Genomic DNA, 25,004 nt, shown 5'->3' with positions numbered 1-25,004 from the left:
ACTCTAAGAAATATATTCTAATTTCTAGGGTGCTTACTGAATTATTTAAACAAATTTTGGAAAGTCTGATATCTAAGAGGCAAAGTGCCTTTTTAAAAGGTTGAAATATTTCAGATAATGTCCTATTGATGCATGAGTTTGTAAGGCCCAAAGACAACCTAAGATGGGGGTGAATTAGGTTGATTAAAAATACTTTATTAAGTTTATGCACTTTTTCTTTAATAAAAAATTTACCTTCTTTTCAAGTAGTGATCAGCCAAATAAATTTAAAGAAGAGAGCAATGTTGATCAGAAATAAGAATGTATATAGGCAATGAGAATTTTATTAAACTAAAAGGAGTAAGATAGAGTATCAAACCGATTGTCTACCAAGCTTTCCTCAAACTTGAAAACCAATCACAAAGATGAGCACCTTCTCTTTGATGAAAAATAATCAACTCAATGTACAATGAAGGGATCACTTCCTCCTTGCCCCAAGCCTCACTTAGTCAAGCTAGGAAGTTTTACTATCACTCAGAAAACTCTCAACAAAGCTACACTATTGAAAATTTCAAACACAAGAGAAGTGCTACAAGAACTTCACACTACTTGGAGAACAAACCTTGCTTAGGAGACTATTTTCTAGCTAAAATATCTCTTGAGATCTTGTAAACAAAGTGTGCAAAAGTCTCTCTCTGGTTCAGAATCGTTTGTATTTAAAGGGGACCAAAAATGGGTTTCATTAATGCTTCCAACGGATAGAAGGCAGATGAAGAGTCAGCTAGCCATTGGGGCTGTCGGACATCCGACAGCTTAGTCATCGTCTGATCCCATCGTCCGAAAATTAGGGCTGCAAACGAATCGAGCCGCTCGCGAGCGGCTCGAGTCGAGCTCGAGCTCGAGCTCGAGCTCAAAATATTAAGCTCGTTAGCTCGCGAGCCGGCTCGCGAGCTTGGGTATATATATATATTTTTTTTATTTTTATTTAATAATAAAATTACGTATATTATATATATTTTTTTTATTTTTTATTTTCATAGTAAAATTACGTATATATCCTTAATATTTTATTATTTATTAAGAAAAAAATATTATTTTATTTATTTTTTAAAAAATAAAATAATTATTTTTTATTTTTTTTCGAACTCCAGCTCGAGCTCGAGCTCGGCTCGACTTGATTCGAGTCGAGCTCGAGCTCGAAATTTGCCGGCTCGTCGAGCTCGAGCTTGGTAAAATTTAGTCGAGACTCGGCTCGATTAGCTCAAAGCTCGACTCGGCTCGGCTCGTTTGCAGCCCTACCGAAAATCAGCCAAGTTGTTGACAGGTTGTCGAAGCCTGTGCAATAATAAAACCTGCTCAAACTAAAAGTAATTTCTGTAGATAACAGTAAGCAGGGTCGAATCCACAGGGATTGGGAGTAATTGTTCCTTTCCAAATTCACAGTGACAAATGGGGTGTTTTATATCAGGAGTGACAATTTAAGCAATTCAACTAAAAATAAAATGATAAAAATAAAATAGCCAACTAGAAATTAAATAACAATTTACTAAAATCTAATAAGTGATAATTAAGGATCTAGCCAAGGAATAACTTCAGCAATGGTTCACCTAGTTGATCATTGAAGCAAAGACAATTCCAATTATTCATCAATAAATAGGTTATAACTACCAAACAAGCGATGGCAGTCAACCCCTCCTTACTGTGTCGGTGATCAAGGTACGCCCGTTAATCACTGCTCTAATTGAGAAATAATCCTAGGTACGCCCATAGAATTTAATTCCCCAATTGCCTTACGTATTAGAGAAGCCCTATTCTGACCAAATAACGCACTACCAGGGTTATTTTAGATTAGCCCGCGTATCCCCCTGACACGACTCTGATCGTGCCAGTTGCCACTATTTTGAGGTAATTAAACAATTACGGATTTAATACTCCAATTGACAATAGATTACCTAATCAATTAATTATCCGGATCCAAGACAACCAATTAATTAAATAACCATAAGCATAGTAATCAGGGAATATGCGAATACCAATAAATAAAAGGAAAAGTTTAAATTAAATCGATCTCACAATTTTTAGGCGAACCAGAGCCTTCGTTGCTCCTTGACTAGAAGGGAAAAGTTAGTTCATACTTGATGAGCTAAACCCACCAGAAATTGTAAAGAGAGCTGCGGCCATCAATTCAGGAAATGCCCAACTTCAATCCGGTCAAAACAATAAAGCACAGTAAAGTTGCAGAGTACAATGGACTGTCCTTGCTTGTCGGCTCATCCGACGGAAGAAGAAAAAGAAAACACCTAAAAGCTACTAATGGAAAAGTCAAGGCTGATCCTACTTTTTCCTCACATACGTGAGAATGGCTATTCCAGGCTAAGCCAAGTCAAAATTGAAACTAGCTACAGGACGAAAAAAACTCCAAAACAAAGCCAGCCCCCAATCTGATCCTCTTCTTCTTCTCTTTATTGCGGCAGCTCACAGCAGGAAGAGAAGCCCTCCGTCCGTCATTCCTTTGCGAAAATTACCAAAATGGGCGTGACATCTCCCGTTCCAAAAGTGCCCTTGGGACAAGCTTTATTATCTGAATTCTTTTCCTGTCAATTTGGCACCTGTTATCATATTTTCGTTCTACTCCCTGAAATATACGTAAATTAAGAAAAATGAGTAGAATCCAGCAATTAATCCACATCAAGTCAGGTAATAGGGGAAAATAAAAATAAAATAAATAGATAAATTTTAGCCTATCAATTCCCCCCACACCAAAACCATGCTTGTCCTCAAGCATAAGACACCAAAATTTGATAATGGTCATTGCCCAATCTACCAAACTGCAGCCGCGAGAGAGCAGCGGTCAGCGCAGGGGCAGAGTCGCGCAGTTGGGGTGCGCGTAGGTGGTGATGGGCCGCGATGTGCGGCAGCCGTGGCGGAGTGGAGCTGTGAGAGAGAGACGCACAGAGCAGCCGCAGCGCGCGATTTCAGCAGCGATGGCGTCGGCTTGGGCAGAGCGCGCAGGCGGAGCTGGGGTGGTCGGCGTGCGTCGCGGTTGGGCGGCGCAAGTGGATGGCAGGCGATGGAGATCTGCTGGTTGGCAGCAGTGGAGGCGTGGGTTGCGACTGATGGCTGCGGATCGAAGAGAGAGGGGGAGAGCTCGCGGCGTGAGCGGAGCTGGTGGGACTGATGGCGCGGCGCTCGGTCGGCGTGCACAGAGAGAAAGGGAGCAGCGGGGCCGTGAGTGTGTGGCAGCGTGCGTGAGTTGGGCGGCGGGCAAAGGGAATCAGACAACAGAGAAGAAGAGGAAACAAGGGAGAAGAAAGAAAGAAAAGGGAAAGAAGAAAGAAAGAAAGAAAGAAAAAGAAAGAAAAGAAAGAAAAGAAAAAGAAAAAGAGAGAAATTGATGTTTTTTTTTCAGTTATGAGGCTCTTTGAGCCACGGATATAATTTTTCGTTCTTTTTTTTTTTTTTTTTTTTTTTTGAAATTTGGAAACTAAAGCTACGGTGATAAGAAATGTTTATTCTATTTTTTTCTTTTTTTCTCTTTATTTTTTTGAATCCTTACCTTTCCCGCGAACGTGACGCGGGTGCGTCATGAGGGCAAGAGAGCTCCCAGAAGTTTGTGAAGTTTCTGATCGTGAGCTTCCTGCACATCACCACGCGGGCGCGTCATGACTGAAGGGCACCTATAAATCAGCAAAAATGAAAATTGAAACCCAAAATCAGTCGAATTCAAGGAGAATACATCTAAACTACCACACGAAAATGAACAAACAATTAAAAGGAACAATTGGGTTGCCTCCCAAGGAGCGCCTTTCTTTAATGTCTTTGGCTAGACATGGTAAAGTGTCACTGATTAAGACACGGTGGTGCGTCTAGATGTACTGCCTCCACTTCTCCACCTGAAAAACTTTCGTAATAGTGTTTGAGACGGTGTCCATTCACCACAAACTTGTTGTCTGTCTTAGCACTTCGGATTTCGACTGCACCATATGAAAAAACGTGAGTAACAATAAAAGGTCCAATCCAACGGGAACGTAGCTTACCTGGGAATAGCTTGAGCCTTGATTGGTATAGGAGGACCTTCTGACCAACTTCAAATGTTTTTCTTGAAATTTGTTGGTCATGAAATGTCCGACTTCTCTCCTTGTACATTAATGCATTTTCTTAGGCCTCGTTCCGAATCTCCTCCAATTCTTGCAAATCCAACTTCCGTTGGGCACCGGCCTCCTCTAGATTCATGTTGCATTGCTTTATCGCCCAAAAAGCCTTGTGCTCGAACTCCACTGGAAGGTGACACGGCTTCCCAAATACCAACCTATACGGTGACATCCCTATAGGAGTCTTGTACGCCGTCCGATAGGCCCAGAGTGCGTCCTCCAACCTTTGGCTCCAGTCTTTTCTATCGGGGCGCACCATTTTCTCCAAAATGGATTTAATCTCCCGATTCGATACTTCCGCTTGCCCATTAGTCTGCGGGTGGTACGACGTTGAGACCCTGTGGAGTACACCATACTTGCGAAACAACGCAGCTATGGTTCTGTTGCAGAAGTGCGTTCCCCTATCACTGACAATAGTTCTTGGCATTCCAAATCGCACAAAAATATTAGACCTGATAAAATCTGCAACTACTCTCGAATCATTAGTCCGAGTGGCTTTAGCCTCCACCCATTTAGACACATAATCAACTGCCAGCAAAATATATAAAAAACCAAATGAAATAGGAAAAGACCCCATGAAATCTATACCCCAGACATCAAAAATTTCAACAAAAATCAACGGGACTTGGGGCATTTGATCCCTACGGGCTATATTACCTACCCTTTGACAGCGATCACATGACTTACAGAACACATAGGCATCCTTAAACAATGAAGGCCAATAAAATCCACTTTCAAAAACCTTATGAGCAGTTCTCTTGGGTCCAAAATGACCTCCACAGGCAAAAGTATGACAAAAAGCTAAAATTGATTGAAATTCCATTTCACTTACACATCTTCTCATCACTTGATCTGCACACCTCTTCCATAGGTACGGGTCATCCCAGATGAAGTACTTGGCGTCGCTCTTCAATTTATCCCTCTTCGATTTTGGCCAACCTGCAGGAAAATTACCAGTTACCAAATAATTGACCAGATCAGCATACCAAGGCAACTGAGAATTTAAAGAAAATAAATGCTCTTCAGGGAATGCATCTTTCAACGCCTCGCTATCCTCCCCAACTGGTATGCGACTTAAATGGTCTGCTACTAGATTCTCTGAGCCTTTTTTATCTCTTATCTCTAAGTCAAATTCCTGCAGTAGCAATATCCACCTGATGAGCCTCGGTTTGGCATCCTTCTTGGTCATTAGGTACCTTAATGCCGCATGATCAGAAAATACGATTACTTTAGCACCTAGCAAATATGACCTGAATTTTTCTAAAGCAAAAATAACTGCAAGAAGCTCCTTCTCAGTAGTGGAGTAATTCAGTTGAGCTCCATTCAGTGCTCGGGACGCATAATAGATGACGTGGGCTGCCTTTCCCATTCTTTGCCCCAACACAGCCCCTACAGCATGATCACTGGCATCGCACATGATCTCAAATGGTAGACTCCAGTCAGGGGGCTGGATGATTGGGGGTGAGGTCAACAACTCTTTCAACTTGTCGAAGGCTTTCTCACATTTGGCATCAAATTCGAAGGTCACCTCCTTTTGTAGGAGTTGGAACAACGGGGCTCCAATTTTTGAAAAATCCTTGATGAACCTCCGGTAAAAACCTGCATGTCCAAGAAAAGAGCGTACCTCCCGCACACTAGCGGGGTAAGGCAAAGCAGATATAATATCTATTTTAGCCCTGTCAACCTCGATGCCCTTAGACGATACAATATGACCCAGGACTATCCCGTGCTCAACCATAAAATGACATTTTTCCCAATTAAGCACAAGATTAGTCTCTATACACCTTATCAGGATCAATTTCAGGTTATTTAAACATGTATCAAAACTATCACCATACACACTGAAATCATCCATGAAAACTTCAATTATCTTCTCCACATATTCAGAAAAAATACTTACCATACCCCTCTGAAATGTTGCAGGTGCATTGCACAACCCGAATGGCATTCGTCTATAGGCAAAGGTCCCGAACGGGCACGTGAAGGTTGTCTTCTCTTGATCCTCTGGTGCAATTGCTATCTGAAAATATCCTGAAAATCCATCCAAAAAGCAATAGTAAGCTCTACAAGCTAAACGTTCAACCATTTGGTCAATGAAAGGAAGAGGGAAATGGTCCTTTTTGGTGACGGCGTTCAGCCTGCGGTAGTCAATACACTGCCTCCATCCAGTGGGTTTTCGCACTGGCACGAGTTCACCCGTTCGGTTGGCCTCTACCGTCACTCCTGCCTTCTTTGGGACTACCTGGATCGGGCTCACCCAAGGGCTATCTGATATTGCAAAAATAATCCCCACATCTAACAATTTCAAAATTTCCTTCTTCACCACCTCCATCATGAGGGGGTTAAGCCTCCTTTGAGCCTGTCGTACAGGTTTGGCATCCTCATCTAGTCTAATCCGGTGCATACAGATGGCCGGACTGATCCCCTTAATGTCCGCAATTGTCCAACCTATCGCCTCTCTATGCTCTCTAAGGACCCGGATCAGTTTCTCCTCCTGGGTTTTTGACAGTGCCGATGAGATAATCACCGGGAGTGTCTCATTATCACCCAGATATGCATATTTCAGGTGCTCTGGTAGAGGTTTCAACTCCAGTACAGGTGCCTGCACCACAGATGACAATACCCTCTGGTGAGGTTCGGGAGTAAAAATAGGTAAGACTTCATACCTTTTCGTGGTGATCTGCAATGAGTGTAATGCACCTATTGTGCATTTTAGATCTTCACTCCACTCCACCTCAGGAGTTGTCTCCAACTCGAGGTACTTGGTCAAAGCTACCTCCAACTCATCCCTGCCAACAGTTTCAAATACTTCCTGCACCGCAGGGTCAATAGCACTCACAGAGAAAACTGAGCTAAAGTTGGAGTTTGAGGGATATTTCATAGTATCAAAGATATTAAAGTGCACAGTTTCCCCATCAAATTCCATGGATAAGGTACCCTTATTAACATCAATTTTTGTTTGTGCTGTGCTCATAAAGGGTCTACCTAACAACAAAGGTGAGGGATCGGAGGAATGGTCATCATCCATATCAAATACATAAAAATCAGTTGGAAACACCAAATCATTTACTTTTACCAACACATCTTCAATCAACCCATCAGGATATGCATTAGTGCGGTCAGCTAATTGAATGATTATTCCAGTTTCTTTTAATGGACCTAACTTCAGAGAAACATATATAGATTTAGGCATGACATTAATTGATGCTCCCAAATCCAACATGGCCCTTCTAATCACAGTGTTCCCTATCCTACAGGGGATAGTAAACATACCTGGGTCCCCGCACTTGGGTGGAAGTTTTCTCTGCAGGACCGCTGACACATTCTCCCCAACAATGACCCGTTCATCTCCCCTCAACCTCCTTCGGTTGACACACAAGTCCCTTAGGAATTTGGCATATTTTGGTACTTGTTTGATCGCGTCTAACAGGGGGATATTTATCTCGACCTTGCGAAAAACCTCCAAAATCTCCTTTTCCTTATCCTGCTTCTTTGGTTTTTCTAACCTGCTAGGAAAAGGAGGCGGGTTAGTTTTAACTGTAATTACTGGGTCAGGAAGTACCTTTAGATCTGCACCATTGCTGTTCTCCCTTTCAAGCTCATTTTCGATCTTTTCCTCATCCTTATCCTTAGGGATCACAGGTTCAGGCCCCTTAATTTCTTTCCCGCTCCTTAGGGTCATGGCGCTCACATTCTTCGGGTTCAACTCAGGTTGAGATGGCAGCTTCCCTTGGTTCTGGGAATCCAAACGGTTAATTGTTGTGGCCATTTGACTTATCTGATTCCTTATATCCTGCATTTCGGAGTCCGTCCTTTGCTGATTTTGCATAATGGTTGCCTCCATCCTTTGCTGATTTTGCATAATGGTTGCCTCCGTCCTTTGCTGATTTTGCGCCATGGTTGTCATCATTTGTTTCATCATCTCCTCCCAAGATTGACCAGAGCTTGAGGGCGGAGGTGGTCGGGGTTGGTACTGCTGCTGGTACCCTGGTGGCTTATTTGGCACAAAGTTAGACTGCCTGTTCGGTGTAAAGTTGGGTTGCCTATTCCCTCCATAACTGAGGTTGGGATGATCTCTCCACCCGGGGTTGTAGGTGCTTGAGTAAGGGTCGTACTGCTTCCTTTGCACGGGCGCGTGGTCAGCCATGTTCACCTGTTCTGCAGTTTCTTCCTGAATCATTGGGCACATATCTGCAGAGTGACCTATACCAGTGCAAATCCCGCATACCCTGGCTTGTGATGCATTTCTCACAGCCTGTTGCCTAACAAACGCGGTCAACTCAGTTAGCTGCTGCTGCATGGAGGGTGTCTCTACCTCATTCACCCTGCGTATTGAAAAATCCTCCCTCGTACCGAATTGTTGTGAATTCTCTGCCATCCTCTCTATCAACTCCCGTGCTTCTTGAGGGGTTTTGTTCACCAGTGCCCCTCCACTCGCAGCATCAATTATGCTCCTGTCCCCGAAAAGGAGCCAATCATAAAAATACTGTATGATCAATTGCTAACTTATCTGGTGTTGGGGGCACCTGTGCAACAAGTTCTTGTACCGTTTTCAATACTCATAGAGTGACTCCCCTGAATGCTGCTTGATCCCACAAATTTCTTTCCTCAGACTTGCAGCCCTGGATGCAGGAAAATATTTATCCAAAAATTTTTTCTTCAATTGGTCCCACGTGGTGATGCTACCTGGTGACAGGTAGTACAGCCAGTCCTTCGCAGAATCTTTCAAGGAGAAGGGAAATGCCCTCATTTTTATCTGCTCTTCTGTAATGTCCGGGGGCTTCATACTGTTGCACACGACATCAAACTCCTGCAGATGCTTATACGGCTCCTCACCTGGTAAACCATGAAAAGAGGGTAAAAGAGAAATCAGACCAGATTGTAACTCAAATGAAGTGTTTTCACTCAAACTCGGGAAAGTAATGCACAAAGGCTGCTGATTTAAATTAGGGGCAGCCAACTCCCTTAATGTTCGTGCATTAGCCATGGAGATTTCTTCTTGCTCCGAGTCACTCGAAGTGCCACCAAATGAATCTGTTGGTTCAACTCCTGACTCAGGTCTCTGAGATGTAGCACTGGAGTGCTCCTCTCTGAGCTGTCTGGTTTCCTTTCTCGTTCTACGCGCGGTCTTCTCTACTTCAGGGTCAAAAATCAAATCACCTGTACGAGAAGATCGAGACATACACTAGAAGAAAATCAGAAAATTAGGACAAAAAATGAATTTAAAAAGAAACAAATAATAACGCCAGTCCCCAGCAACGGCGCCAAAAATTGACAGGTTGTCGAAGCCTGTGCAATAATAAAACCTGCTCAAACTAAAAGTAATTTCTGTAGATAGCAGTAAGCAGGGTCGAATCCACAGGGACTGGGAGTAATTGTTCCTTTCCAAATTCACAGTGACAAATGGGGTGTTTTATATCAGGAGTGACAATTTAAACAATTCAACTAAAAATAAAATGATAAAAATAAAATAGCCAACTAGAAATTAAATAACAATTTACTAAAATCTAATAAGTGATAATTAAGGATCTAGCCAAGGAATAACTTCAGCAATGGTTCACCTAGTTGATCATTGAAGCAAAGACAATTTCAATTATTCATCAATAAATAGGTTATAACTACCAAACAAGCGATGTCAGTCAACCCCTCCTTACTGTGTCGGTGATCAAGGTACGCCCGTTAATCACTGCTCTAATTAAGAAATAATACTAGGTACGCCCATAGAATTTAATTCCCCAATTGCCTTACGTATTAGAGAAGCCCTATTCTGACCAAATAACGCACTACCAGGGTTATTTTAGATTAGCCCGCGTATCCCCCTGACACGACTCTGATCGTGCCAGTTGCCACTATTTTGAGGTAATTAAACAATTACGGATTTAATACCCCAATTGACAATAGATTACCCAATCAATTAATTATCCGGATCCAAGACAACCAATTAATTAAATAATCATAAGCATAGTAATCAGGGAATATGCGAATACCAATAAATAAAAGGAAAAGTTTAAATTAAATCGATCTCACAATTTTTAGGCGAACCAGAGCCTTCGTTGCTCCTTGACTAGAAGGGAAAAGTTAGTTCATACTTGATGAGCTAAACCCACCAGAAATTGTAAAGAGAGCTGCGGCCATCAATTCAGGAAATGCCCAACTTCAATCCGGTCAAAACAATAAAGCACAGTAAAGTTGCAGAGTACAATGGACTGTCCTTGCTTGTCGGCTCATCCGACGGAAGAAGAAAAAGAAAACACCTAAAAGCTACTAATGGAAAAGTCAAGGCTGATCCTACTTTTTCCTCACATACGTGAGAATGGCTATTCCAGGCTAAGCCAAGTCAAAATTGAAACTAGCTACAGGACGAAAAAAACTCCAAAACAAAGCCAGCCCCCAATCTGATCCTCTTCTTCTTCTCTTTATTGCGGCAGCTCACAGCAGGAAGAGAAGCCCTCCGTCCGTCATTCCTTTGCGAAAATTACCAAAATGGGCGTGACATCTCCCGTTCCAAAAGTGCCCTTTGGACAAGATTTATCATCTGAATTCTTTTCCTGTCAATTTGGCACCTGTTATCATATTTTCGTTCTACTCCTTGAAATATACGTAAATTAAGAAAAATGAGTAGAATCCAGCAATTAATCCACATCAAGTCAGGTAATAGGGGAAAATAAAAATAAAATAAATAGATAAATTTTAGCCTATCAGTTGTCATTCGGACGTCCGATGGGATTTTTATCGTCCATCAGCTTCTGCGTCCGAACGTCGTCAGAGAGTCATCAAGACTTTGCGAAATTTTTCGGACGTCCGACATGATCGTTGTGCGTCCGAGGCGTGCATCCGATCCTCCCGGACGTCCGATGCTTCCTCACGAGCGCTCGACAGAGTTTCCTTCTTGATGTTCTTCATCCTTTCCAATGTCTGACATTTTCCTTTCGGACATCCGACATGAGTGCCCTGTTTTTGCTTCTTCTTTTGATTGATTTTCTTTCCTTGACACCTTTATACCTGATTCTCTAAAAAGCAAAACACTTATATTTGAAGAGAATTAGATAAACATTTCAAAGTGCTTTGTGATCATCAAAATCAAGAATAACATTCTCCCCCTTTTTGATGATGACAAAATAATGGTTTCAAATGAAATTTGATGATTATAAATAGGTTCCCCCTTTCTCATGCAATCGTAGAACAAAAAATTGAAAAACTCCCCCTCACTTGGCTACTTCACAGATTTATTCAATCATCCAAAAACAGTTAAGGAACCGGACATTTTACCAACTGTCCAGACAATTCAACACATCCTGCATATCCATACGCACATATCCATATCCATATGATACCATCTCTCCCCCTTTTTGTCATCACAAAAGTCAAAAGGTAAAGAGACATTACAAGAACCAGTAACATGAAAAAGAACTAAACATTCTTAACAAAATAGCTTACGAGCATCACAAACATTACATCCACATATCCAGTTTTGAACATTACAAGCACCAGAATCAAAGAAACAAAAGAGTCCGAGGCAACCATCTAACATCCAGTAAATAGAAAACAGTCAAACAGAATGCAAATGATCCTAATAGGGCTAGTGATCCTAAATGGTAAACTAAGTGGACCCAGGCGTCCTTCGAGTAAGCAGATACTGAGAGAGATCCTCCTCCTCAGTGTCTTCATCATCTTCAGCATCTTCACCAACTGGTTTCTTGCCTTTGTCAGATGTGGAAGGATCATGAGGTGCCACGGGAGTAGAGGTGAGGTTGATGGGAGCAGGACTCATAGAGCGAATAGGAGCTGATGAACTTGGATCATTAGAGCGTGGCTCTTTGCCATAAGGAACTTCCTCAACCACAGGTGGGGGAAAGAGAAGATTCTTTTTATCCACGAAGTCTGCTTGTTGCTCAGATGACATGGTGAGCATGAGATCATGTTCAAGAAGTAGAACATGTTGTTTAAGATCTCGAAAGAGCTCAACCACTTCAGAATTTGAAGAAGAAGATGCCTTAGTGGCAGTCTTCCTAGGATGAATAGAAGTTAGTGCAACAGAGGATGAAGTGCGAAGGGATCATGTGTAGCCTTAGATCTAGGTTCATTAGACGTGGCCCCCTTATAAGCCCACATATTTTCCCTAAAGACAAGATTCTTGCGCTCAAAATAAGCCTTAGTAAAGGCAGAAGAAAACGTTTCTTTGGGACAAGCACCAAGGATGGGTACTTTGTAAAACTCAAAAATCTTCTGAAGAAATTTTCCATAAGACAGTTTTCTACGAGAATCAGTGGTAAAACGAAATAAAAACTTGCACATGACAAAGCCAAAGTCAATACGAATTTTTTCTCGAAAACAATAAAAAAGATACAGCTCCATTTTATTGGCATCTGTCCTATGATCATCGGTAGGTACAAGCAAATTTGAAATGATTGAGAAAGCAATGAGATTCACAGGAGTAAGGTCATTTAGTTTTGCATCAGCAGGGGCAGAAAACTTCTTTTGAAAATAAGACAACATCTTAGCACTATCAAAGTGATTATCAGCAGTGGGATGCTCTTCATAAGAAAAGAAATTGGCAATTTTACTTTTGCATCCTAGTTCTATAACAATATTTAAAACAGCATTCACAATCTCAGGATCAAACACTAAATCTACCCCATTTACCCAGGACATAATTTCAGTGTGGTCAGTGTCTTTCCTAAGATTGGCAAAGAATTGATATAGCATTTCAGGGTAATAAACGTTAGGCATGGAAATGATATGTGACCATTTCTGGAATTCAAATAGACGCAGAATGGATTCTAAACCTATCTTGCGAAATTCAGAGGGATTTATGGTACGTTGAGGAATGAAACCTTTTTGGGATATCCAGAAGTGTTTTTCTTTGGCAGCATCATCAAAGAATGGGGAGACTGTGGTTGATTGGGAGAGCGGTTGAGGTAGTCCCCTGTCCGGATTCAGGCTGAGCGGAAGGCTGTTGTGAGGACTCGAAAATTTTCTTATTTTTATAGAATATTACTGGAATATTTAAATGATTATTCACTCATTTTCTTCGAATTATTTATTTCGACCATTTTAAATCCATTTATATGGAATGACGCCTCTTTATATTTTTAAAACGTTTTGTTGAAAAATTCGCTTTTCAAAAATTTGTTTAGTCCGGAACGACGGGTGCACGTTTTTCTAGGTTATACTTGAATCGGGAATGTATTAATATTGGAGAATTAAGAACGATCAATAATAGATTAAGAAAGGTTAATGGAGGAATTAATACTCAATTCACGTGAGGACTCGTAAAATTATTATTTTTAAAAACCCCTAATTTTGCCTCAATTAATTATCTATTTGAATTTTTACCACGAATAATATTTTCTAACCTTTTCAGACCTAAGTACATGGTTTTATAGTTTCGTTATATTTCTAAAGTGTCTCATTTTAAAAATAAATAAAATAAAAATATAGATAAATAAACAAATATTTTCTTATAAGTTTGTTTAGCGAAAAAGTGAAAACGTGTCTAAACACTTTAGCCAATTGGGAGTACAATAGGCTCAAAAATTTGAGACCTATACAATGGTCCTAAAATAGACAATTTTAGGTTTAAACACACAAGTAATAGCTAGTGGTACGATCGTTATAAGAATTTCTCAAAGGTTTCAATTTTATTGCGCCTAAATTAGAAATACGTGTTTTCACGTGCGCGCTTAATTGAGGGACTTTGGACCATTATTTTGGGACAATTAAGAATGAATAATAGTTATATGAATGTAAGTGCCCTAGAGGTTTAGTGCACTAGTGCAACAAACGTAAGAGAAATCGAACACAAAACGCGCGCGTAGGGCACTAGTTGTAATTGATTTGACGTATTTAAAATATTAGACGTCAAGCGTCTTCTGTACGCAAAGGAAACCAGAACCGCATCTCATTTCTTCTAGCTGCAATGGACGGATAGCTTCAGCCGTAACAGCTTCACCATTCCTTCTACAAATTCACCAAATCACTACCAAAACCTCCATAGATTCAACCAAAACTTCACATACACTTAACTCTACACTTGGACAACACTTTAAGCTGAAAAAGGGAGGAGCTTCACGGTTTTCTTCAGGCTTCAAAGGGACCGAAATTTTCTGATTTGAACAACCATCAAAGTAGGTAATGATCAACTACCTTAAACTTGTCTTATGGAGGTTGATTTATGCATTTGAGCTGAAATCTTCACTTTAGTAGCTTGTATTGTTGGAAAAAAAGTGGGCTCTATGAATTCCCACTCTTGGGTTGTTGCTGATTTTGTGCTTGATGAAGTTTATGATATCGGATCAGTGTTTAAGTTAGTGATTTGTTGAAGGAAAACTGCTGGAAACTCACGTTGAGTGCAATGGCCAAGTTTGACCATTTTACCCCTGCTCTGTTCGGTCACTTTAATGCAGAAATTTGAGGATTTAATGGCTTGATTGTGTTGTTTATATGTTGTAGTAGTTGTGTAAAAATTTTCATTGAAAAATACTGAGTTTTGGTTGGTCAAACGAATTTATTCCCAAAGCTAGTAATCTGGAAAACGGTTTCGTCGTAATCCAGACCAGTGTTCATGTTTCGTCCATAACTCCGTACTCCGACGTCGAAATCGAGTGCCGTTAGCGGCATTTGAAACTAGACGTTCCTATGTTTCCAACGGTGTATAATGCACATTCTGGTTCCATGTGTGTGAACCGTACCATTCATCTGAATTCAGCTATCCTGTTTCTCCGTTCTGCCGAAATGATTTGATAATGCTGCAACTTTAGGCTTAATTTCGAACCAGTTGCATGCTGAAACTTGAAACGATTTCTTCTGTGAAAGTTTAGCCCTGTGAATGTATTTTCTAACACTATCAACCATTCCCAATTCCGAGTTAAATTGAGGGAGTTATGATCAAAATACGGCGACTGCCTCGTTTTTGAAAATCTTAGATTTGGACAGATTGCCTTAAGGATTTTTCCAAACTTTGGTTGATTGATTAACCACCTTTACGAGGGTATTTTTCCATGAAATTTGATAGAGAGATACCCTTCATATGGAAGTATTATACTGCAAAATTTGGTGTCAATCCAAGTCCGTTTCGACACTTAATAAAAGGTCCAAAGTCGGAACCAAATCTGGAAATTTTGTAACAGTCTTGAATTTTTCCCAACTTTGAGCTACCATATCTTGGTGCTCGAAACTCCGATTCTTGAGTCGCTTATTCTGTCCAAAACTTTACTTGTACTTCTAATTGAGTTATAAGTTACAAGGGCCGGTTTGCAACGAGTGATTTTTGCCGAATTTCCAAAGTTAGCGAAAAACCAACCCCGGCTCAATCCTGGTAATCTAGAACAGCAACTTTAGGCTCATTTTTGAATACCTTTCACTTAGATTCATGGAACAGTGTCTTCTAAGGACTTTTAGCACTTTGAAAGACAATTCCAAAGGTATCAAATTTATCAAGTTTCGACTAGTAGAAAAGAAGTTATGATTTTTCAAAGATTTGACCAAAAATCGAAAATTCTGAAATTTCAAAGGAAATCCACGCGGGAACTATTCCACCAGAATCCGGCCTTGAATCCGGCCAGTTTCTGGTCGGATTGTCTGCCGGATTGGTGGTGAAATTTGAAAAAAAAAGGGAGGTTAGCCACTGCCTCCAATCCCGCCAGGTTCCGGCCGGATTGTGACGTGGCCTGCCCTCTTTCGATTTCGATCGTTCGTTTTGCAATTGTTTTGCTCGTACTCGATTCCAACCAATGATTTTAAGGATAATAATCCGATTTTTACTTGAGTCCTGCACCCCTTTGAGAATCCAACTTCAAAGACAGGTCAAACGAAGTTTTCAAATATTTCCGAACCTTACTCGTGTCCAATCTTTCTCACCACTTGGGGACCTATAGTAATTATCTAATATTCGATGTTCAGGCACACACGAGGACCTCCAAGAGGACCCTACCGTGGAAGTTTGAACTCTCTCTCCAACCTACTTGCTTGCATAACTTGGTGAGTCTCAAGTGTATGCCTACTTGAACTCTAAAGTCTTGATTCATGCTTGACTTACCTGATTACATGCTTAGTCTATTTGATTTTAAAAAATGGAGTCGAGTGTGTACTTAATCGCACTCGTTCTCATTTGGCACAAATGACTCATGTCTAACATGTTCTGCCTGGTTTACATGACCTACAATACATGCTTAAACCTGTTGAATGCTTGAATATATCCCATGGTATGCTATGATTGCATACGTCGATGGAGTGAATCTCCTCGACATTTACATGATACATGGGGGACGCCCAAACTCATAGGCCGACCTTGGAACTCGAGCCGGCATGGGCTTGGTCGGGAACCTCGGTGAACCATGAGATTCACATGATAAGCTTGATCTATTGAGAGATCTCGCTTGGCATACTCGTAAAGTATCGCCTTATAAATGTCGTGCGGGCCCGAAGCGGTGTATGGTTGACGGATGAGAAGTAAGTGGTGAACTGCGGATATGAAAATATTAACCCGGTTGACGGAGAGTCATCACGGGGAGATATACAAATGACATCGGCAAATGTGGAACTTAGCTCCTGAGAGCTTCCATATCCTTGAATTGTTTCTGGTTACATTTTGTTGGCATTATTAATTACTTGCAAGCTATTACTTGAATTGTTATTTGGTTGTTATCTGGACTACGTGTCTGCATGTGTGTTCTTGGCCTCACGAGCGTTTTTGCTCACCCTGTAGATTTGTTTTCCTTAACAGGTGTGAACTCGGAGGTGAAATGAAGAAACCCTCCTGATGTACTTTTGTTTAGGGTTTGCTATTACTCTTGGTTATGCCTTTGGTTTTGGATTGTACTTTTGGGTATGGAAATGTAACTTTTGGGGCGAAATGTATTTTGTATACCGACGTGTGGATTGAATAATGGATGACGATTATTAAGCTTGAACGCTTCCGTATTTATTGTATCTAAGTTATTGGCTTGTATTGTGTGGTCCGGCTATAAGTTGAATGGAATTGCTTGAGTTCTGGCGAGAGTTAGGCAGGCGTTCCGCGGATACCCTTTGGTTCGCCTTAGGGAGAAGTGGGGGCGTCACAGCTGTGAAGTTTGAGCCTTTACTGCCCCCTTTTTGACACATTTGGAGGATCTTTTGGCCCTAGGAGAATCAGCATCTTCATCCCTGAGTGTGTGTTTGCGTCCGGCAGACACTTTTCCTCCTCTAAGTTTCACCATTGTGTGAAATGCGTGAGATGTACGATGCTAATGATGCACACAGTAGTATGGGAGGGAATCACACAAGAATTTTGGGGTAAACTAGCCTTGAAGATGATTGAGCAGAATGGTTATGAGAAAATAGGGTTTTGAGGGAAATTTGGGAACTGTCGAAATGTGATGAGATTTGGTGAAAAGATCAGGAAAATGAACTCGCAATGATCCGAAAAAGTTTTTGCTTGAGTCAATTTTGGAATAAGTGCTTCAGAATAGCATGAATTGAGAGTGAAAGGGGGAGACAGTTTTCGTCCGAGTGAGAAGAGAAGAAGAAGAGTCTGAAGCAAATGAGGAGGGAAGTTACTTTAAAAAGTGTACCGTTGCACTGTCGGACGGCCAAACGAAGTAGTGCGTCCGACAGTTTCGTCCGAACAGGTACTTTCTGGAAAAATAGCTGAAGAACATTATCGGACGTCCGTTCATCTGCTTTCGGACGTCCGAAAGCTTAGAACAGAAAAATTTTAAGATGATTTTTCGATTATCCCTAATTTTGATCTTAGATGAATGAATTGTTCCAGTGGCAAAGCTTTTGTAAAAATATCAGCAATTTGATCTTTAGAACAAACATAATTCACACAAATTTCACCTTTGTGAACAAGATCGCGAATAAAGTGGTGCTTTATATCTATATGTTTTGTCCTGGAATGCTGAATTGGATTTTTGGTCAAATTGATAGCACTAGTATTATCACAGAATATAGGCATGCAGTCATATAACAATCCAAAATCATTCAAGGTATGGTTCATCCATAAAAGTTGAGCACAACATGCACTAGCGGCAATATATTCCGCTTCGGTTGTAAACAAAGAGATTGCATTTTATTTTTTGCTAAACCAAGAAACTAAGCAATTACCAAGAAAGTGACAAGTTTCACTAGTACTTTTTATGTCCACACGACAACCACCAAAATTCGCATCCGAATATCCATATAGAGCAAATTCACAAGATCTAGCATACCAAAGACCATAGTCTAATGTACCTTTCAAATACCTAAAAATCCTTTTAACAGCGTTCAAATGTGATTCTTTTGGACAAGATTGAAATCTAGCACACAAGCAAACAACAAACATAATATCGGGTCTACTTGCGGTTAAATAGAGTAGGCTTCCAATCATACCTCTATAGTGCTTTTCATCCACATGTTTACCTTCTTCATCTTTGTCAAGTTTTGTAGAAGTGCACATTGGAGTTCCAACTTGTTTTGAGTCCTCCATGCCAAATTTTTTCAGCAATTCCTTGGTGTATTTTGCTTGATTTATAAAAATTCCCTCTAGGGCTTGATGTATTTGAAATCCAAGGAAGAAATTTAATTCTCCCATCATACTCATTTCAAATTCACTTTGCATAATGGTGGAAAAATCCTTGCATATATACTCATTAGTAGCACCAAAAATAATATCATCTACATATATTTGTACAATAAGAAGATCATTTAACACTTGTTTAGTAAAAAGTGTGGTGTCCACAATACCTCTTTTGAAATCATTTTCAATCAAGAAACCACTCAATCTTTCATACCAAGCTCTTGGAGCTTGTTTTAGTCCATATAATGCTTTTGAGAGTTTAAACACATGACTTGAAAATTTTGTATTTTCAAAACCGGGGGGTTGATCCACATATATTTCTTGATCAATAAAACCATTTAAGAAGGCACTTTTAACATCCATTTGAAATAATTTGAAACCTTTGAAGCAAGCAAAAGCAAGAAGCATTCTAATTGATTCTAATCTAGCTACGGGAGCAAATGTTTCATCAAAATCAATTCCCTCTTCTTGTGCATATCCTTTAGCAACTAATCTAGTTTTATTTCTGATAAGAGTTCATTTTACGTATTTTTAAGTGCATTTTATTAGTTGATTTTGAGTTGATTATTTAGTTTTATAATTAAAATAAAGAGGTTTTTGGTAAAATTATATACTTTTGGTAAAAGTGGATAATATTGCATTTTTAGTGATTTTAATGGTAAAACCTTCATTTTTATGCAGGAATGATGACTCAATCACCAAAGGATGGCAAATGAGGTGAAAAATAGAGATTTGGTTATGAATTTAAGTGGTGAAAAGAAAAATGAAGTGAAAAACGTTCAAGTGAAGAATTGCACTTCAAGACAGTTTTGACACTCTTCAATATTTTGATCATATCTGGAGCTACACTTATCGGATTGAGGTGATCTTTATACCAATTTAAAGCTAAGAAATAGATCTACAATTTGTATGAAGACATCGAAATCCAGTTCTGCCATCTTCATGGACAAAAATCTGGAATACAGAAGCTGCACCCTGTGGTCGGAATCTGAAACAGGGGTTTGACCAGGTGATAGTATTTCGATCATATCTCAGGCTACAAAACTCCGATTTGGATGATTTTTAGAGCATTGGAAAGCTAACTCAAAGGACTACAACTTTGGTGTTTTGTACAAAAACCAATTCGGCCTGCATCATGGAGAAAATCGCAGTTGAAATAAGGTCAAAGTAAAAATGCGAGTGAGAAAAACGCGAGTTGTAGCCGCGTTTTGTGTAAGTGCGTTTTGTAGCCGAAATTCTGCAAATTGCTCAGCCATTTTCTCTTGTGTTCATACTACTTTCCAGCTATAAGATGCAAGGAAATTCGGTGCACATGCTTCAGAAGTCAAAAGGGCAAGAAAGGTGGCTTATTTTCAAGTCAAAAACATTGGTTCTTGACAATTATAACAAAGTTAGATTTGGGGAATCAAAAGTTGGAATTTGACTTGGAAAAATAAGCCTTTGAGTGTTTTTTATGCAGAGATATAGGGAGAAGCCTAGCATTACCATACGTAGCTAGTTTTTCATTTGGAAACATTTTTTCTCTCTAGATAGGAGTACTTGGAGAAGCATTTTTTGGAGAGTATCACTTGTAATCATATTGTGCAAGAACATAGCAGGAATTGGAGAGCTTCACCTTCAATTGGCTAAGCTTTCTTTTATCTTTCTTATACTTGTACTTTATGATGTTTTGCATTAATAAACTTGTGAGTTTGATTGTTAAATCATTCATGAGTAGCTAAACTCCTTCATCTAGGGAGTAGATGAAACTTATGGCTAAATAATACTAATTGAATGTGATTTACACTTGTTATATCTTGTATTAACTTGTCTACTTGTGTAGCTGTTATTACTTGTTATTGATTGATCACCAATAGCATGTTTATAGTGTTATTATTCAATGAGAATTGGTAATAACAATTGAAACACATGAGTAGAGCTTGAGTTGTATGTTCATGAAAATAGAGATACACTTAGGTGGATTATTGAGCATTTCATGAAATAAAACGGAGTAGTAGTAGTATTTCACCATGAAAATAGGGAAATCTATATTGCCCTAAGCCATTTCATCATGAAAATGAGACTTGGTAATCTTGGAAATAAATCTCTGGTTAAGCAAGAATAATAGCAAGAAGTAAATCCATTCATTTGTGTAGTTTATGCCATAAGTGGAATCTACATCCCTAGAATCTTCATTAAGTGAAATTTTTCTATTTGCATTCAGCATTTGTTAAACTAGATTTGTATATCAGATTTGTATATTACAGCATTAGATTTTCTCTGCTCAAATTAATTGTAAGTCTAAATAATAGAGAGAACAAGGGCTTAGTAATTGTTTAAATTGCTCCTCGTGGGATCGACCCGATACACATCTTGTACTACAATTGCGACCTGTATACTTGCAGTCCAACGGGTGTAAAATCGGAATTAAACTTGCATTGATACAAAAATCCCGTCAAGTTTTTGGCGCCGTTGCCGGGGAGCGGCAATATTAGAGCCTAATCATCTCTATTAATTTAGATATTTTCATTATTTTTATTCAAGTTGTTGAATTAAAACTGCAAAATTTCTCTTGTTTTTGTTTGTAGTGTATGCACCGGGCGTCTCGAGAAGTTGCACTTTTCAATCCAGAAATTGAGAGGACACTACATAGACAAAGGAGGAACACACTACAACAAGAGGAACAAGAGATTTGGCAACCAATAGAGGAAATCTTAATAGAGCTTCCATTTGAAGAAGAAATGGCAGAAAACGAAGCAAATAGGCGAGTTCTACGAGATTTTGCTCTACCGGGAACACAAGGATCTCAAACGAGCATAGCAAGGCCTTCGGTAAATGCTAACAACTTTGAGATTAAACCATCACTTATTCAAATGGTTCAACAATCTCAATTTGGAGGTAATGCAGTAGAAGATCCTAATACACACTTAGCTACATTCTTGGAAATTTGTGATACAATTAAAATGAATGGAGTTAGTGATGATGCTATAAGGCTAAGATTGTTCCCATTTTCATTGAGAGATAAGGCCAAACTTTGGCTACACTCTCATGCTCCTAATACTTTCACCGGATGGGATGATTTATCAAGAGCATTCTTAAATAAGTATTTTCCACCAGGAAAGACTGCTAAGCTTAGAATGGATATCACTAGTTTTAGTCAATTGGAGGGAGAATCATTATATGAGGCATGGGAAAGGTTTAGAGATTTCCTTCGGAAATGTCCACATCATGGACTGCCGGAATGGTTAATCATACAAACCTTCTATAATGGTTTAGCTTTTTCTACTAAAACTATTATCGATGCAGCTGCAGGTGGAGCTTTAATGGGTAAATCACCCCAAGAGGCTCATAATTTGATAGAAGAAATGGCAGCAAATAACTACCAATGGGCCAATGAGAGAGGTAATACAAGACGTCACGCAGGTATGATAGAAATGGACACTCTCAATATGTTGAGTGCCCAAATGAATAACGTGATGAAGTTATTGAGTAGACAAGGTGGAGTTAGCCCAAGTTCATCTAATGCTCACGTAGCTTGTTGCTCTTTCTGTAGAGGTGAACATGATATTAATGAGTGTGTTGATTCTGAGCAGGTACAATTTGTCAATAATTACAACCGAAATGCTCCAAATAATCCCTACTCGAATACTTACAATCCGGGGTGGAGAAATCATCCAAACTTTGAATGGAAAGATCAAGGCAATCAACAAAGGCCAACCAATCCGCCAGGATTTCAACCAAGGCAACCCCAGGCTGAAACTAAACCAAGTTGGGAGATCGCGGTGGAAAAACTTGCTAAGGTGACTTCGGATAGATTAGAGCGAGTTGAGGGGCGGTTGGACCAATTAGCTGGGATGTACAGAAACTTGGAGGTTCAAATTGGTCAAATTGCCAATGTGATCAACAATAGAAACCCTGGTGAATTACCAAGTAAAACCGAAGTGAATCCGAGAGAGCATGTCAATGCAATCATTCTTAGAAGCGGTAAAACGGTTGAGGGATTCGATTTTGAAAATTCAGGTGGTGAAAAAGACAAGAAGCAAGCAATTGAAGGGGAGCAAGAAAGTCAAAATGATCATGTTATCATTGATATTGATGCACTTCATCCCAAATTAAATTCTCATTTAAATTCTAATGTGATACCTTTTTCTCACAGGTTGAAGAAAGATGGACAGGATCGGGAGTTTGAAAAGTTCTTCAAAATGTTTAAACAATTGCACATTAACATTCCTTTCATTGATGCTATAACACAGATTCCCTCTTATGCACGTTTCTTGAAAGACATCATGTCAAAGAAGAGGAAAATTGTAGATAATGAGATGATAGCATTAACGGAAGAGTGTAGTGCATTGATTAAGAATAAACTCCCTCCTAAATTGAAAGATCCGGGAAGTTTTTCTATTCCTTGCACTATTGGTCAATTGCATTTTTCTAATGCTTTATGTGATTTAGGTGCAAGTGTGTCACTTATGCCGTTATCGGTTGCCCGGAGATTGGGACTTCAAGAGCTAAAAGCTACCAATATTACATTGCAATTGGCGGATCGGTCAATCACACGTCCCATGGGTATTTTGGAAAATGTGCTCATAAAGGTAAGACAATCTATAATACCTGTGGATTTTGTTGTCTTAGATATTGAAGAAGATGTGAGAATGCCAATTATTCTAGGACGACCGTTTTTAGCCACTGCACGAACTATAATTGATGTAGAAAAAGGTAAGCTTATATTACGGGTTAATGGTGAGGAATTGGAATTCAATTTGGATAATAAAGAAGGGAGTATAGAGCCTACTGCTCTTGTTTCTAATATGCCATATGATGAAAAGGTTAACCAAGAAAGGACCGAAGAAGTTAAATTTATAAATGTCCTTGGTACTAACTTTCATGGTGTAGGAACAAAGGAGGAGAAGATAAGGATGGAAGTTGGCTTAATAAATTCGCCATTCCATGAAGAAAATAGTGAAAAGTTGAGCCAATTCAGCAAAAACAAGCAAAATCCACTCCAAGGTGAAGTTGAGCCTCTCTATGACAAGTCTAATATTCCTCCTTGGCATTTGAGGAAATTGGACTATGAAGATCAATGCATGGTTCACCACATGGTGGATTGGCTCGGGAGTTTCGACCCATGGGGAGAAAATCGCTCCCTAATGCTCTAAAGTGATTCAACTTTTTCAGTCGAGCCAACGACTATAAACAAAAGCGCTAATTGGGAGGCAACCCAATGTTTATGTTATTTGTGTTAATTTTTTGTGATTTTTAGACTTAAATAAGTGTTTTAGTTAATTTGTTGTTTTTGTGTTATAGGGTTGGCAAATGGAAGCAAGAATGACCATTTGAGGTGAAAAGGGCAAACTTTGATCAAGCAACTCAACCCCTCGATTCACGTTAAAGGTGTTTTGATTCATTATAAAGGGGTAAAATGCATGTTTTTAATGTTTTACATTTGTTCCAATCAATAAAATTGACAAACAAATGATCTATGATGCATTTTAAGTCATTGGGGTACCATTTGTAATTTTTCAAAAAGTTGAAATTTTGCTAAAAATCGCAGCAGAAAACGCGTTTCTCAAGAAAACGCGCTTATAAGTCGCATTTCTCATAATCGCGTTTTCAATTCTGCACCTGCAGAGAAGAAAACGCGCCTTCAAAACGCGACCTAAAGTCGCGTTTTAATGGAATTCGCGTTTTCAAGCCTGAATCGACTCAAAAAACGCGACTTCAAATACGCGACTCAGAGTCGCGTTTTCCAACACAGTCGCGTTTTCAGTCCTGCAATATTTGTACAGGAAACGCGACTTAAAAAACGTGAGTTGAAGGCGCGTTTTTAGTCGCGTTTTCTGTGTCTGAATATAGCCTTCAGAAACGCGATTTCAGCTTCATTTTTTCCTCTCTTCTTAATTTTTCAGGCGCGTTTTTCTTCTTCTCTTCTAAGCAACTCACAAATCTTCATTTTTACTCCATAATCTTGCTAGAAAGCATCACCCCAACACCTTTTGAGCTTCATATACCCTTTTTAACCGATTAGAATCCAAGAAAAACACCTAAAATCAGGTTTTGGAGGGATTGAAAGTTAGGGTTCTTAAACTCTAATTTCTTCCATTTGAGGTCAATTGGAGGTTGTTTCATAGGGCTTTTGACATTTTTATCATCACCAAACATCCTTCTACGTGATTGAGGTAAGTTTCTTCATCAAATCTTTTGATTTTAGAAAGTCATTTTTTTTTTATCCTGAGCTATGTGACATCTTTTAATGTCAAAAATTTGATGATGTATTTGACCATTTTTTAATTTATTCATGCTTATTAAGATTGTTTAAGTATGTTTACATGTTTAAATGTAGCAAGTTGTTGGTCATTATT

General features: G+C 39.5%; 1 non-coding gene across 1 annotated transcript; it reads right to left on the bottom strand.

Moving 5' to 3' along the window:
- Nucleotides 1–21,773: 21,773 nt before the first annotated feature.
- LOC113738301 (small nucleolar RNA R71) lies at nucleotides 21,774–21,880 on the bottom strand. The gene has a single exon (XR_003460087.1). It is a non-coding gene; the product is annotated as a small nucleolar RNA R71 (small nucleolar RNA).
- Nucleotides 21,881–25,004: the final 3,124 nt, after the last annotated feature.

This window comes from Coffea arabica, chromosome 3e, assembly GCF_036785885.1.
Source record: "Coffea arabica cultivar ET-39 chromosome 3e, Coffea Arabica ET-39 HiFi, whole genome shotgun sequence".
In the NCBI taxonomy this organism is placed as follows: Eukaryota; Viridiplantae; Streptophyta; class Magnoliopsida; order Gentianales; family Rubiaceae; genus Coffea; species Coffea arabica.
This window is presented reverse-complemented; position numbering and strand designations above follow the sequence as displayed.